Below are 17738 nucleotides of genomic sequence, written 5' to 3' on the forward strand. Positions count from 1 at the left end.
GCAGCCCCGCAACCTCCTCAGACAGTGGCACCACCGCAGACATGCCTACCATCCCCAGTGGTCAGTCGTCTGGGGCTGGTGGTGAGTTCCAGGACCCTGGGCAGCTTCCATGAAGCATCACTGTCATCACAGTTGTCACCTGTATATGGAATGCGAAGCCGCAGCAATGTGGGGTACGTCGCTGCCTCCATGGTGTATCATGCTACCTGTACCTCGGCAATCTCGTGTCACACACACCCAGGCGAGTGTATTGTACCGGCCACACTGCACGTGGAGCACTCTGGGCACAAAACCCCCTCCAGAACCAGTGGAGAATGACATCTACTTCCTCAGTCCTTGGCAGGGTGAAGCACTCTGGGCACAAAGCCCCCTCCAGAACCAGTGGAGACTGTTATCCACTTGAATGCACTTCCCAGGATAAAGCAGTGGGCAAACCACCCACTGGAGAGACTTGAGAGACTGTGGCTTTGCACTCCCCAGGATAAAGCAGTGGGCAAACCACCCACTGGAGAGACTTGAGAGACTGTGGCTTTGCACTCCCCAGGATAAAGCAGTGGGCAGCCCACCCACTGGAGAGACTTGAGAGACTGTGGCTTTGTACTCCCAGGATGAAGCAGTGGGCAAACCACCCACTGGAGAGACTTGAGAGACTGTGGCTTTGAATTCCCCAGGATACAGCAATGGGCATGGAGCCCCCTCATGCAGCAGTGGCGTTGTGCGTTCATCTGGCTGAGGTGCCCCCTCCTCCCCCTGAGGTGCCTGTATATTCTCGGTCTGATGCCCCAGCAGTGTTCTCTCCATTTGGAGTCAGGTATCTAGTGTGGGCTTGGCCCATGCATTTTGGGCCCGGTGGTCCACAGACAATGATTGGTGCACTATCCGGACTTGTGTAGTTGGTGTACATAATTGCGTTTACTGGATTTTGAACTTTAATAATGAGATTTCACATGATTACATTCGTTCAAATCAATTCCTTTTGTCCTTGCGTTCTTCCGGCGTGGGGGGGGGGTGTATATGTAATGTTGCTGTATGTATTTGTGTGTATGTTGTGGGTGAGGGTGGGGGTCGGGGTGTTGCGTGTGTGTGCCACTCTCTTTTCCCTCCCCCTCCCCTGTGTTTTAGGTGCAGTACTCACCGTGGTCGTCGCCGCCGTCATTGGGGCTCCTGATAGAAGAGAAGGAAGACCATCATCAGCAGTATCTGCAATTCGGGCTCCATGGCGTCCAGGTTCCTCGTGGGGTGTGGAGAGGTGAGTGTTTTCCCTTCTGCGTACTGTTTCCGCCATGTTTTTGTCGCGTTGGTTCTGCCCAGGAAAAGGTGGCAGATAGGCCTGTTGTGATAGGGTGGGCGGTACATTGTCTTCCGTCTGTCTGTTGGCGGTGTCCGCTGCGCCTTTTGTTTGTACCGCCGTGGCGGTCGGAGTGTTAAAGTGGCTGTCTATGTTGGCAGTTTCCGCCACGGTCGTAATCCCATTTTTTTCTCCTCCGGCCTGTTTGCGGTATTACCACCGCTTTAACACCGACCTCCAAGGGTGTAATGAGGGCCATAATTTGGCAGACGGGTGGTAGCCGTGGTGACGGTATTTTGGCAGCCGTCGCCGCTGCAGTAGGTGGTTTTTACCGCCAATGTTATAATAAGGGCCATAATGTACACTGCAACTGTAGATAACACATGCAGTCCAACACACATCATACTCCTCATCTATGACTATTTTCTACCAGCCATCGTCAGTATCATGTACATGTCACTGGGATGACGGAAATCTACTTGAAATAACCGGGCCCAGAGCTGAGTGGCCAAAATTGGCCATGATCAACATTTGTGTCTTCTAACTTGTGAGGATCACGTGCCCAAATAAATCTGCATTTCCAGTATCCCTGTGCACAAGGGTGGCTGTGCATGCAATCCATCACCTCGACACACCTGGTGAAACATCCATCCTTGCCCAGTCATCATGGAGGCAAGGTGTGGGCCATATGATAGGGGGGTCAGGTAACTTTCCACATGCTATTCTAAGGTTTGGTTAAGCAACATTAACGTGTCCTGTTGTAAGACCTGACCTGAGCAGACATAAAAGGGGGCACGCCATTGCCCATGATGTGCCCACATGTACAACTGATTCAAATTCCCAGAAAGTTTGGCTTTAAGTCTGAGCTGCACATCAGAGTTGTCAAAACATTCCAGAACTGAAGCCCCCTTCCCTGTGCTATGTAGTGCTTCCATTATTTATAATGAGACCTTATGTACTCTGCAGGAGAAGCGCCACTCCTGCAGAGTATACCAATAGCGTCATGAAAATTGGCGCTATTGCCCCATACCCTGCTCCATGGTGCACCGTATTTTAAAAATGTTGCACACATGGTTGTTGGTAGGGGGCGCTAAGGGCACAGAGAAAGTGGTGCTGCACTCAGTGCAGTGTCATTTTCCATAACTCTGCCCCTATATCTGAAGGGTACTGAGGCATCTGTGGCATATGTGTCTCCTACATAAGCCCCCAAGAGACATATGCAGATGTCACCCACATCTGTATCGTCTTGTCAGTAAGAGTAAACTATGTGTGTCACACTTTGCTGACAATGGTGCTGTGGTTGTAAACAGGCAAGCTATGTACATAGACAGCTGTCCTGAGACCTATGATGGTAGACACCAACGACTAAATGGCCAGCCATAGCAATTCCCATTTCACACAATTCCATGCCAGCACACGTTGCCCCTTGAACTACATGCAAGCCATTCTCATTGCACAACATTCCAACATACATGATGCCGCCATCCATTCTCCAATGATATCAGATCATTGGTCAGGAAAAAACATCTTTCATAACATTCCACAGTTCAGTCTGACTCATACCAAACCCTGGATTAGCACCCATGATGCACAAGATGGCACCTATTGGATGCTTTAGGGTCTTCGAATCTCGCAACTTCTACGGTGTAGGGTGCAGGTCCACCTGCAAGGCATGGACATAAAACATTGGTTAGTGTAATTCATAAATTTCAATAAATGGATGTAGGAGGCTGGCCTGGTTTGTAGTGGGTACCACAGGTACTTATACCTTATACCTGGTCCAGCTATCCCTTTTAAGTAAATTGTAGTCAGTATCTAGAAGCCAGCCTGTCTAGAGGTAGCTGTAGGCAGAGCAGCCAAGGCTGAACTAGGAGACATTCAAAGTTTTTGCAATACCACTGTAGTCACACAGTACTTACACACAAGAAAGACAGTGGTCGGTGTTACGAAAAATAAAGGTACTTTATTTTAGTGACACAAGGCCAGAAATATCTTAGAGGCTATACTCCCTTAGGAGGTAAGTATTTTATACACAGAATATACATTAGTAACCAAAATCAGGTAAGTATCCAGTCATAAAATAGTGAAAATAGTGAAAATCACCATAGGTTACAATTGGCCTAGGGGGAACGCAAACCATAAACTAAAATAGTGGAATGCGAATGTTGATTTCCCACCTAGGCAAGAGTAGTGTGTAGAGGGGTGCGGGAAGTGTAAGAAAACACCAAAGGTAAGTAAAATACCCCATGCCAGAGCCCAGGAAAACAGGCATAAAGTACAGCAAGTTTCGGCAGAACACACTAGAAGTCGTGATAAAGAATTATGCAAAAACCAAGCAGGAATGCAAGACACCAACAATAGATTCCTGGACCTGAAGACCTGCAGAAAGAGGAGACCAAGTCCAAGAACAGCTGAAGAGTCCAGGAAGAACAGGAGCCCCTGATAGCCCAGATGAAGTTGCAAAAGTTGATTCTCCGGTTGGAAGAAAAAGTCAGAAATGCACCAAAGAAGACAGCTGTGGGTTCCTGTTGGTGCAAGAGATGTCCCACATTGAGTAGAAGAATGCACGCTGGTTTTCCCCATTGGATTCTGCCAACAAGTCTTGGCTCTTGCAAAAGATGCATTTGGCAGGAAAAGGCACTACCTGGGCCCAAGAGGGATCTGGGGGGGTCTCATCACAGACTGGTGAGACAGAGGGGGCTCTCAGCACTTCAGAGAGCCCCCAGAAGACCAGGCGGCACCCACAGGATTCCCAGGACACAGGGAAAAAGGAATTGCAAATCGCAGTCATTGCAGCACTACACAAAGGGATCCCACGCTACCTGAGAACAACTCAGGGAGTTGAGCTTTGCAGGATAGAGTGCTGGGGACCTGGGCTACACTGTGCATGAACGATTCCTTGGAGAAGTGCACAGAAGCCCTAGGAGCTGCAAAACATGCAGTGCACAGGTGTACTGTCTAGCTCAGGGAGGCAAGCTCTTACCTCTACCAAATTTAGACAATTGGACCTTTGGACAGTCAGGGTCACTTCCGTCCACCACCTGTGTCCCAGGATCCATGCCTATTGTCAGGAGAGGAGACCCAGAGTACTGGTTGTCGCTGCAGTGAGGTGCCTGCTGAAGCAGGGAAGTGACTCCATCACTTCATCTTTCAATTCCTCTGGTGCAGGATGAAACCAGGCAGTCCTCAGAGCATGCACAACCTGGAAACTGTTGCAGTTGCTGGCAGGAGCTTATGTTACAGAGTTGCAGTAGCCTTCTTGGATACTTTGTTGCTGTTTAAGAGTTCCTGGAGCAGTTCTGCAATTGATCTGACGGTAGAAGGTGAAGCAGAGGTTGCAGAGGATTCCTGCTGGAGTCTTGTAAAACCAAATCTGAGCAGACACCCAGAGGAGAGACCCTAAATAGCCCTCAGAGGGGGATTGGTCACTTAACCAGGTATGGACTATCAGGAGGGGTCTCTGATGTCACCTGCTGGCCCTGGCCACTCAGATGCTCCCAGAGTTCCCTGACCATCCTGAACACAAGATGGCAGAACCCAGGAACACGCTGGAGGAGCTCTGTGAACTACCCCTGGAGTGGTGATGGACAGGGGAGTGGTCACTTCCCTTTCCTTTGTCCAGTTTCGCGCCAGAGCAGGGACTGAGGGTCCCTGAACTGGCGTAGACTGGGTTATGCAAGGAGGGCACAAACTGTGCCCTTCAAAGCATTTTCAGAGGCTCTGGGATGATACCCCTTCCATGCCTGTAACACCTATTTCCAAATTGAGAGGGTGTATCACCCCTCTCCTAAAGGAAATGCATTGTTTTGCCTTCCTGGGATTGAGATCCTCAAGCCCCAGGAGAGCAGAAGCTGGTCTGTGAGATGGCAGCAGCTGGGGATGCAGTGAAAACCTGAGACAGCTAGTTTGGCAGTACCTGGGGTCCATGGTGGAGCCCACAGGGTGCATGATATTGCCCCCCCAATACCAGAAACAGATATGTGGGGTTACCACTGTGAAGTTACATATATGTATTGACCTATATGTAGTGTACACTTATAATGGTGTCCCCGCACTCACGAACTCCGGGAAAATGGGCCTGGATGATGTGGGTGCACCTCTGCTAGTGCAGGGATGCCCTCACACACAGGTACTATGCACCTAGCCTTCAGGGCCTGAAAGTTAGATAAATAGGCGACTTATAAGTGACCTAGTGCAGTGAAAAAGGCTGTGAAATAGTGCATACACTATTTCACTTAGACTGCAATGGCAGTCCTGAAGAAGTGTTTGTATGAGCTCTTCATGGGTGGCAAAATAAATGCTGCAGTCCATACGGGTTTCCTGGAACCCCAAAACCCTTGGTACTTAGGTAGCGTATGCTAGGGACTGATAAGGGGAGTCCAGTATGCCAATCTGGAGTAAAATATGTAGTCACTAGACTATAGTGACAAATTTGGAAACAGTGAGAGCATAAGCACTGGAGTTCTGATTAGGAGAACTCCAGTGACATAGTCAAGCATACTGACAAAACAGTAAAACATACTGACAATCAGGCAGAAAGTGGGGGTCACATGCCAAGAAAGATGGTACTTTCTTACAATGGACGCATTGTATACTGTTAACTTGTTAGGCTGAGTGAGCACGTCATCCTAGTGGTAGAGCAGAGCAACTAACATACATCTGTGATCAGTCAGTCACACATAGGTGGTCATTCTGACCCTGGCGGTCTTTGACCGCCAGGGCGGAGGACCGCGGGAGCACCGCCGACAGGCCGGCGGTGCTCCAATGGGGATTCTGACCGCGGCAGTAAAGCCGCGGTCGGACCGGCACCACTGGCGGGGTCCCGCCAGTGTACCGCCGCCCCATTGAATCCTCCACGGCGGCGCAGCTTGCTGCACCGCCGCGGGGATTCCGACCCCCCCTACCGCCATCCAGATCCCGGCGGTCGGACCGCCGGGATCCGGATGGCGGTAGGGGGGGTCGCGGGGCCCCTGGGGGCCCCTGCAGTGCCCATGCCACTGGCATGGGCATTGCAGGGGCCCCCGTAAGAGGGCCCCTACATGTATTTCACTGTCTGCTGCGCAGACAGTGAAATACGCAACGGGTGCAACTGCACCCGTCGCACAGCTTCCACTCCGCCGGCTCGATTCCGAGCCGGCTTCATCGTGGAAGCCTCTTTCCCGCTGGGCTGGCGGACGGTCTGAAGGCGACCGCCCGCCAGCCCAGCGGGAAAGTCAGAATGACCGCCGCGGTCTTTCGACCGCGGAACGGTAATCTGACGGCGGGACTTTGGCGGGCGGCCTCCGCCGCCCGCCAAGGTCAGAATGAGGGCCATAGTCTCAGAAAATGTAGACCCACACACCTACAAACCATCACTGTCCCTAACACTCCTATGGTGCTTCTAACTGCACCATTAATACATGGCATTGTCATGCAGGTGTCTGTTAGCTCTACACCTCCATGACCCAATGGGACTGCTTGACACTGTATATTGGACCTGGGGGGCATGCAATGGTTGTTACAGAGGCTGTCCCATGGTGACACCCAAAGCCTTTCTGGCTGCCTCCGATGTCATAGACATCTAATCATTCTCACAGAAAACTAACAAACTTCTGCCCATGGGTTGTATATGTATTCCAAAGTGTTGAGGAATGGTGTGATACATCCTTAAGTAAGTAAAGTGTGTGTGCACAAGGCACACACATGAGCAATAATGCTATGTGATGATGGATGTACCTATGTCCACATTGACTAATTGAAATCATGGATGTCTTGCCAATAGTGTGTGGCCAGGAATTGTTGCCAAGGAATAACATTATTTGTCCAGAGAGGGATAAGGATCTGGGCATGGAAAATGCCTCAGCACAGAAACACTTGCTCTGTGATGAAAGGATGCATCTGGTGGTGCAGGTTACAGAGTGATGTGACAGTGAAGGAGCAGATGCAGGGCAGCCCCATACAGTCAGTGAGAAGCAGCAGGCCGATGGAACTGAGTCTGCACATGTGTGTGGTACTAGACATAGTACAGGGTGTATGGGATACACAAGGAAATGGAACAGGAAAGTGCTAGTAGTCTGGACCCAGTGCATAGTCAAGCTCTCTTACATGACCTAGGCCAATAATACAAAGGGGCCACTAGAAGAACAAGGGTGCAGCACCAATTAATACTGTCCTTGTGGACCTCAGTGCACCCCTTATCCCTGCCATGTGTGTGCCTAATGAGAATTAAGCCATAGCATGATGGAGGTAGGGTCCAAATGGATCTATTTCTTTGTAGGTGTGGAGGCTGGCCTGGTTTGTAGTGGGTACCTTTGGTACTTACACCTTACAGCAGGTCCAGTTATCCTTTATTAGTGAAATGTAGTAGTATTCTGGCAGCTTGGGCTGATGGAAGTAGCTATAGCAAAGCAGCATAGGCTGAACTAGGAGACATGAAAAACTCCTGCAATACCACGTATAGCAAACCAGTACTTATACACAAGTAAAGACAATACTCAGTGTTCCCAAAAATAAAGGTAGTTTATTTAGGTGACACAAGGCCAAAAATATCTTAGAGGCAATACTCCTTCTGGTGGTAAGTATTATACACAATATATATACTAGACACCAAAATAAGGTAAGTAATTAGAAATAGGATAGTGCAAACAATAGGAAATGCTACAGAATGCAATGGGAGAAAATAGGTCTAGGGGCAACAGAAACCATATATTAAGAAAGTGGAATGTGAATCACAAATTCCCCATTAGACAAGTGTAGTGTGTAGAGAATTGCTGGGAGAGTACGAATACAGCAAAGGTAAGTAAATTACCCCACCCCAGAGCCCAGAAAAGCAGGAGAAAAGTACTGCAAGTCTCCTTAGGAAACACTACAAGTCGTGATTAGAATTATTGCAAGAACCAAGAAAGACTGCAAACAACAAATGGTGGATTCCTGGACCTGAAGACCTGCAAAGGAAGGAGACCAAGTCCAGAAGTTGAAAGAAGTTCCAGGAAGGAGAGGAGCCCCTGCCAAACTAGAAGAGGGTGAAAAAGAAGAGTCTCTGGTTGGATGAAGACTGCAGAAATGCACCCAAAGAAGATGTCAGCGGGTTTCTGCATGATGCACTGGATGTCCGAAGAAGAGAAGTTGGATGCAGGCGAGTTTTGATGCTTGATGCCTCAAACAAGCCTAGGTTCCGGCAAAGTCGCGTTTTGTGTCAAGTTGTTGCTATCTGGACCCAGGAGTGACCTGGGGGCCTCAACTCTATGTGAGGAGGAAGATGGGACTCTCAGCACATTAGAGAGCCCTCAGAACACCATATAGCACCCACGTGAGTCCCAGGACATGGGAACAAAGGAGGGTCCCACACCGCCGGAGGTCAACTCAGCCGGTTGAGCATCACAGGATAGAGTGCTGGGGACCAGGGCCAGCCTGTGCATGAAGGAATTGTGCAAGTAGTGCACAGAGGCCTCCGGAGGGGGTACTGTCGTTCACGGGAAAGGCAAGGTCTTACCTCCTCCAAATTGGGACAGCAGGACCTCAGGACAGTCTGTGTCAATGGTGTCCACCCTCTGTGTTTCAAGGTGCATGCTCGTCACCATGAGAGGAGTCCAAGAGAACTGGTCGTCGACTTAGAAGGTTCCTGCTAGAGCAGGGGAGTGACTCTGTCACTCCAATGAAGATTTCTTCGGTCCTTCTGGTGCAGGTTGAAGACAGGGAGTCTTAAGAGCGTGCACACCAAGGAAACTGTTGCAGTTGCTGGCTGGAGCTGAAGTTGCAGAGGAAAAGTAGCCCTTCTGGATACTTTGTTGCTGTTACAGCAGTTCCTGGAGCAGTCTACGGCTGATCTGAAATCAGAGGATGAAGTAGTAGTTGCAGAGGACTCCTGCTGGAAACTTGCAAGTAGAATCTGAAGGGAACCCACAGGAGAGATCCTAAGTAGCCCTGAGAGGGGGATTGGCTGTATGGACCTATCAGGAGGGGCTTCTGACATCACCTGCTGGCACTGGCCACTCAGAGGTCTCCAGAGTGTCCCCACACCTTGGAATGCAAGATGGCTGAAGTCTGGGACACACTGGAGGAGCTCTGGGCACCACCCCTAGGGTGGTGATGGAAAAGGGAGTGGTCACTCCCCTTTCCTTTGTCCAGTTTCACGCCAGAGCAGGGACAAGGGGTCCCTGAACCGGTGTAGACTGGCATATGCAAGGAGGGCACCATATGTGTCCTTCAAAGCATTTCCAGAGGCAGTGGGAAGCTACCCCTCCCCAGCCTGTAACACCTATTTCCAAAGGGAGAGGGTGTAACACCCAGCTACCAAAGGAAATACCTTGTTCTGCCTTCCTGGGACTGAGCTGCTCAGACCCCAGGAGGGCAGAATCCTCTCTGTGATGTAGCAGCAGCTGTAGCTGCATTGCAAGCCTCAGAGAGCTGATTTGGCAGTACTGGGGGTCCATGGTGGAGCCCCCAGGATGTATGGAATTGGCTCCCCAATACCAGATTTGGAATGGGGGGACAATTCCATGATCTTAGACATCTTACATGGCCATATTCGGGTTACCATTGTGAAGCTACATATAGGTATTGACCTATATGTAGTGCACGCGTGTAATGGCGTCCCCACACTCACAAAGTTCCGGGTATTGGCCCTGAACTATGTGGGGGCACCTTTGCTAGTTCAAGGGTTCCCTCACACTTAGGAACTTTGCACCTAGGCTTCATTAAATGAAGGTTAGACAAATAGGTGACTTATAACTTACTTAAGTGCATTGAAAATTGCTGTGAAATAAAGTGTGCACTATTTCCATGCAGGCTGCAGTGGCAGTCCTGTGAAAGGGTTTGTCTGAGCTCCTTATGGGTGGTAAAAGTGGTGCTGCGGCCCATAAGGATATCCTGGAACCCTGATGCCCTGGGAACCTAGGTACCATATACTAAGGACTTATAAGGGGGGGTCCTGTGTGCCAATTGAAATTGGTAAATGAAGTCACTAGCCTCTAGTGACAAATTTAAAAGCAAAGAGGCCATAAGCACTGAGGTTCTGATTAGCAGAGCCTCAGTGACACAGTTAAACACTATACACACACATACACATTAGGCCATACACTATGAGCACTGGGGTCCTGACCAGCAGGATCCCAGTGATGCAGGCAAAAGCATACTGACATACAAGTAAAAATGGGGGTAACATGCCGAGAAAGATGGTACTTTCCTAGACAACCCCCCCAAACGAAGGACAATAAGGCTAACCTTGCCCAGATGAGTCTTCATTGTCTAAATGGAAATATCTGGAGAGTCCATCTGCATTGAAGCGTGTACTTCCAGGTCTATATTCCACTGTAAAGTCTATACCATGTAGGGAAATGGACCACCTCAACAATTTAGGGTTTTTACCGTTCATTTGTTTAAACCATAATAGAGGTTTGTGGTCTGTTTGAACAATGAAGTGAGTACCAAACAATTAGGGTCTCAGCTTCTTCAAGGCTCAGACCACAGCAAAGGCCTCCCTCTCTATGGTAGACCAACACTTTTCTCTAGGGGTCAACCTCCTGCTCATAAAAGCAACAGGTTTATCCTGGCCCTCTGTGTTAAGTTGTGATAGTACAGCCCCCACCCCTAATTCAGAAGCATCTGTTTGGACAATGAAGTTTTTGGAGTAGTTTGGGCTCTTCAGGAAAGGTGCAGAGCACATTGCCTGCTTAAACTCCTCAAAAGGTTTGTGACAGATAGCTGTCCACAATATCTTTTTAGGTATCTTTTTACTGGTGAGGTCATTAAGAGGGGCAGCAATGGAGCCATAGTTCTTAATGAACATCCTGTAATACCCAGTGAGGCCTAAGAAGGCTCAGGCCTGGGTCTGTGTAGTAGGGGGAGCCCAGTCCATAATGGTCTGAATCTTCCCCTGTAGAGGTTCAATCTGTTCCCCTCCTATCAGGTGGCCCGGATAAACCACTTTCCCCTGCCCTATATGGCACTTTGAAGCCTTGATAGTTAGACCTACCTTTTGCAGGGCCTCAAAAACTTTTCAGTGGTGGACCAGGTGGTCATCCCAGGTGGAGCTAAATACAGCAATATCATCTAAGTGTACTGCACTGAAAACTTCCAAACCTTGGAGGACTCTATTCACCAGCCTCTGAAAAGTGGCAGGTGCATTTTTCAAACCAAAGGGCATAACAGTGAATTGATAATGCCCTCCTATAGTAGAAAATGCAGTTTTTGGTTTAGCATCCTCTGCCAATTTGCTCTGCCAATACCCTGCAGTCAAATCAAAGGCGCTTAGATATTTGACAGGTGCCAGTGCATCTGTTAGCTCATCTGCCCTGGGTATAGGGTGAGCATCAGTTTTGGTTACAGTATTGAGAGCCCTTTAGTCCACACAAAACCTAATTTCTCTCCTTCCATCTTTGCTATGCATTTGGGGACAAGCACCACTGAACTGCCCCAGGGGCTATCAAAGCCTCAATAACTCCTAGATCCAATATTCTCTGAACCTCTGTTTTAATGCAATCTCTGACATGGTCAGGCTGCCTGTAAAATTTACTTTTGACAGGTAAACTGTCTCCAGTGCCAATTGTATGTTCACACCAGGTAGTTGTACCAGGTATGAGAGAGAAGAGGTCCGAAAACTGTCCTAGGAGATTTTTGCAGTCCTCCTTCTGCTCAGCAGTGAGGCAATCTGTAAGAACCACTCCTTCCACTAAGCCATCAGCTTCAGTGTTGGAGAAGAGCTCAGGGAGAGGGTCACTCTCTTCCTCCTGCTTCTCATCTGGGGCCATGAGCAGGGTTAAGTCAGCCCTGTCATAGTAAGGTTCCAGGCGATTGACATGAAGCACTCTAAGGGGGCGTCTGGCAGTGCCCAGGTCTACCAGATAGGTCACCTCACCTTTCTTTTCCACAATGAGATGGGGTCCACTCCATTTGTCCTGGACTGCTCTTGGGGCCACAGGCTCCGATACCCATACCTTCTGTCCTGGGTGGTACTCTGTCAGGACAGCCTTCTGGTCATGCCATTGCTTTTGGAGCTCTTGGCTGGCCTGAAGGTTTTTAGTGCCTTTTTCATGTACTCAGCCGTTATAGATCTTAGGGCCAAGTATATAGTCCACAATGTCTTGCTTTGTAGGTTTTAAAGGTTGTTCCCAACCCTTCTTAACAAGATCAAGGGGACGCCTAACAGGGTGACCAGGGGCTGTAGCCTACTCCTATTTGGGGTACCTCCCAGTAGGCGAAAAGGAGGCATAGCAAGAGGACATCCTACCTCCTTCTGAATTTCTAAGAGAGTCCCATTATCATGCCTTTGAGAGTTTTATTAAACCTCTCAACCAATACATTTGTTGTGGATGATAAGGGGTGGCACATTTGTAGATAACACTACACTCCTTCCACATTGCCTTGAGGTATGCAGACATGAAGTTACTACGTCTGTCTGATACAACTTCCTCAGGAAAACCCACCCTGGAAAAGATTCCCAGGAAGGCTTTTGCCACTGCAGGTCCTCAAGGGGATAGCTTCTGGATACTTTGTGGCATGGTCCACCACCAGGATGAATCTATTGCCAGAAGCTGTTGGAGGGTCAAGGGGGCCAACAATATCAACCCCTACCCTTTCAAAGGGCACCTCAACCATTGGCAGTGGAATTAAGGGGGCCTTTGGGGTGCCACCAGTCTTGCCACTGGCTAGGCAGGTGACACAGGAGCGACAAAACTCCTTTGTGTCTTCTGACATATGGGGCCAGTGAAAATGTGGAATAAGTCTGTCCCATGTTTTACTGTGCCATAAATGCCCAGCCATGGGAATGTCATGAGCTAGAGTTAGGAGGAATTCCCTGTACTGAAGGGGAATGACCAGTCTCCTGGTGGCACCAGGTTTAGGGTACCTTGCTTCAGTGTAGAGGAGATTATTCTCCCAGTAAACTCTGCTGTTTAACAGCTTGCTGTCTTAGACCCTCCAGTGTGGGACAGGTTTGCTATTCCCTGACAGGCCCCCCTGCACCCAAAAGCTCAGCTGTATCACCTCCCAGCTCCTCTGATGTAGGTTCAGCACAGGGAGAGGATTCCTCTTTCTCAAAAGGGGAATCATCTGTGGAGGGAGGGATAGTGGACAAGGGTTTGTTCTTATTACCCCTAGTTTTTGGGAGCACTTGGTCCATTATTCCAGGATCCAAGTTTCCCTGTCCTCTTTGCTTCTTGGCCTAGGCCCTGGTAAGAGCAAAAATATGCCCAGGAATACCTAGCATTGCTTCGTAGGCAAAAACAACAGATGATGGACGGAATGCAGAGCAAATCAAACATTCACCCCCAGTCACAGATCTGGGTTTAATCCATCAGTATTTTTGCTTGCCATGCCATTCCAGACTGGACCCAGCAATATGCAAAACAGCCTTGACCCTGTTCCCCATGGGAACAGTCCAGCCCAAGCTGCCAGGCCAGGTCCTCCCTGGACCCGATAAAAGTATCCTGGGACTGGTTTAAGGGTATCACCCTTCATCAGTCAGGCTAGCTTGAATCTGGTGGCATAGCAAGCACAGGACCCACGTCTGGGCATACCCTTCCCACTTGGGGCAAAAAAGGCAAAAACAATAGATGATGGACGGAATGCAGAGCAAATCAAACATTCACCCCAGTCACAGAAATGAGTTTACTCCATTATTTCTTTTGCATGCCATTCCATTCCAGTTTGGACCCAACCATATGCAAATCAGTCTTGAACCTGTTCACCATGGGAACAGTCCAGCCCGAACTGCCAGGTCAGGTCCTCCCGGGACCAGAAACAAGCATCCTGGAACCGGTTTCAGGGTATCACCCTTCATCCGCCAGGCAACAGATGATGGATGTAGGAAAGTACCATCTTGCTTGGCATGTTACCCTCATTTTTACATGTATGTAAGTTTGTTTTTGCCTGTCTCTCTGGGATCCTGCTAGTCAGGACCCCAGTGCTCATAGTTTGTGGCCTGAATGTGTGTACCTATGTAGTGACTAACTGTGTCACTGAGGCTCTGCTAACCAGAACCTCAGTGCTTATGTTCTCTCTGCCTTTAAAATTGTCACTATAGGCTAGTGACCATTTTCACCAATTCTAATTGGCACACTGGAACACCCTTATAATTCCTAATATATGGTACCTAGGTACCCGGGGTATTGGGGTTCCAGGAGATCCTTATGGGCCGCAGCATTTCTTTTGACACCCATAGGGAGCTCAGAGAAATCTTTCACAGGACTGCCACTGCAGCCTGAGTGAAATAAGGCACACGTTATTTCACAGCCATTTTACACTGCACTTAAGTAACTTATAAGTCACCTATATGTCTAACCCTCACTTACTGTAGGTTAGGTGCAAAGTTACTAAGTGTGGGGGCACCCTTGCACTAGCAAGGGTGCCCCCACATAGTTCAGGACAATTTCCCCAGACTTTGCGAGTGCATGGACACCATTACACGTGTGCACTGCATATAGGTCAATATCTATATGTAGCTTCACAATGGTAACTCTGAGTATGGCCATGTAACATGTCTAAGATCATGGAATTGGGGTGCCAATCCCATGCATCTCCGGGGCTCTACTAAGGACTCTGGGTACTGCCAAACCAGCTCTCTGGGGTTTTCTCTGCGTCTACTGCTGCTGCCACCCCACAGACAGGGTTCTGCCCTCCTGAGTTCTGGGCAGCCCCGTCCCAGGAAGGCAGAACAAAGAATTTCCTCTGAGAGAGCGTGTTACACCCTCTCCCTTTGTAAATAGGTGTTGAGGGCTGGGGAGGAGTAGCCTCCCCCTGCCTCTGGAAATGCTTTGAAGGGCACAGATGGTGCCCTCCTTGCATAAGCCAGTCTACAACGGTTCAGGGCACCCCCAGTCCTTGCTCTGGCTCCAAACTGGACAAAGGAAAGGGGAGTGACCACTCAACTGTCCATCACCACCCCAGGGGTGTTGCCCAGAGCTCCTCCACTGTGACTCAGACCTCTGCCATCTTGAATCCAGAGGTGTGAGGGCAGACTGGAGGCCTCTGAGTGGCCAGAGCCAGCAGGTGATGTCTGAGACACCTCCTGATAGGTGCTTACCTGACTCAGTGGTCAATTCTTCTCTGAGGGCGATTTAGGGTCTCTCCAAAGGGCTTTTCCTCAGATAACGACTTGCAAGAATTCACCAGAGTTACTCTGCACCTCTTTCTTCGACTTCTGCCAAGGATCGACCACTGACTGCTCCAGGACGCCTGCAAAACTGCAACAAAGTAGCAAGAAAACTACTAGCGACATTGTAGCGCCTAATCCTGCTGGATTTCTTGACTGTTTCTTGGTGGTGCATGCTTTGGGGGCTGCCTGCCTTCATCCTGCACTGGAAGCCATGAAGAAATCTCCTGTGGGTTGACAGAATCTCCCCCCTGCTCCAGCAGGCACCAAACTTCACTGTCACTGGTACATTGAGACCCCTCTCATCCTGACGAGCGTGGCCCCTGGAACACAGGTGGTGGACCCAAGTGACCCAGACTGTTCAGTGGTTGAACTGTCCACATTTGGAGGAGGTAAGTCCTTGCCTCCCCTCTCCAGACAGTAATCCTGTGAACCGTGTGGACTGCAGCTGCTAGGGGTTCTGTGCACTTTCCAAGGAATCATTCATGCACAGCCAATCCCAGGTCCCCAGCACTCTGTCGTGCATTGCTCAACTCCCCGAGTTGACCTCCGGCTTCGTGGGACCCTCTTTCGTAGTGTTGAGACAATTGCTGTGTTCAGACTTCTTGAACCTGTGTTCAAGTATTTCTGTGGGTGCTACCCTCTTGTGCATGGGCTCTCTGTGTTGTTGCAGGCCCCCCTCTGTCTCCTCTTCAAAGTGGCGACGTCCTGGTCTTTCCAGGGCTCGAGCAGCACCCTTTTTCTTCAACCGTGACCTTTGCAGCTAGCAAGGCTTGTTTGTGGTCTTTCTCCAAAGAAACAACTCTGCATCCTCCAGCACTCCGTGGACCTCTTCTGCACAAAGGAGAAGTTCCTAGCACCTTCGTTGTTGCAGAATCTTCAGCTTCTTCCATCGGGATGCAGCCATTTTGCACTTTCATCCGGGGTTTAGTGGGCTCCTGCCCCCACTGGACACTTGCACGACTCTTGGACTTGGACCCCTTCCTTTGCAGATCCTCAGGTCCAGGAATCCATCTTCAGTGCTTTGCAGTCTGTTGTGGTCTTTGCAGAATCCTCTATCACAAGTTTAGTGTGTTTCTAGGGAAGTAATAGCACTTTACTCCTACTTTTCAGGGTCTTGGGATGGGGTAGCTTGGACACCCTTAGTGTTTTATGACACTCCCAGTGACCCTCTACACACTACACTAGCCTAGGGGTCCATTCGTGGTTCGCATTCCACTTTTTTAGTATATGGTTTGTGTTGCCCCTAGGCCTATTGCATCCTATTGTATTCTACAGTGCTTGCACTACTCTCTGACTGTTTTACTTACCTGATTTTGGTTTGTGTGTATATTTTGTGTATTTTACTTACCTCTGAAGGGAGTAAATACTCTGGGATATTTTTGGCACATTGTCACTAAAATAAAGTTCCGTTATTTTTAGTAACCCTGAGTATTGTGTTTCTTATGATATAGGGCCTGATTCTGACCCCGGCGGTTCCTTACCGCCGGGGCCAGGGTCGGCGGGAGCACCGCCAACAGGCTGGCGGTGCCCCACAGGGCATTCTGACCGTGGCGGTTTTGCCGCGGTCAGAAGTGGAAAACCGGCGGTCTCCCGCCGGTTTTCCGCTGCCCATTAGAATCCTCCATGGCGGCGCAGCTCGCTGTGCCGCCATGGGTATTCTGACAACCCATGCCGCCATCCTGTTCCTGGCGGTTCTCCCGCCAGGAACAGGATGGCGGTATGGGTTGTCGTGGGGCCCCCGTAAGAGGGCCCCACAAAGAATTTCACTGTCTGCATTGCAGACAGTGAAATTCGCGACGGGTGCAACTGCACCCGTCGCACCTTCCCACTCCGCCGGCTCAATTCTGAGCCGGCGTCCTCGTGGGAAGGGAGTTTTACACTGGGCTGGCGGGCGGCCTTTTGGCGGTCGCCCGCCAGCCCAGTGTAAAACTAAGAATAGCCGCAGCGGTCTTCCGACCGCGGTGCGGTATTCTGGAGGGAGGAAGTCTGGCGGGCGGCCTCCGCCGCCCGCCAGACTTAGAATGAGGCCCATAGTGTCTACATGATATAAGTGGTATAGTAGGAGCTTTGCATGTCTCCTAGTTCAGCCTTAGCTGCTCTGCTATAGCTACCTCTATCAGCCTAAGATCTAAGAACACTACTAATCTACTAATAAGGGATAACTGGACCTGGCACAAGGTGTAAGTACCATCAGGTGCCCACTATAAGCCAGGCCAGCCTCCTACATTGGTGGCACAGCGGTGGGATAAGTACTTGTAACTGCTTTACCACTTTGTCATTGGTGCTTTTCATAAGAAAACATATTCAAAATACTTATACATATACACAGTTAACCTAAACAGTCTAACTCTCTTTCTAAAAAGTTTCTAAAAAGTTTCT

Source organism: Pleurodeles waltl, chromosome 11, assembly GCF_031143425.1.
Source record: "Pleurodeles waltl isolate 20211129_DDA chromosome 11, aPleWal1.hap1.20221129, whole genome shotgun sequence".
Classification (NCBI taxonomy): domain Eukaryota; kingdom Metazoa; phylum Chordata; class Amphibia; order Caudata; family Salamandridae; genus Pleurodeles; species Pleurodeles waltl.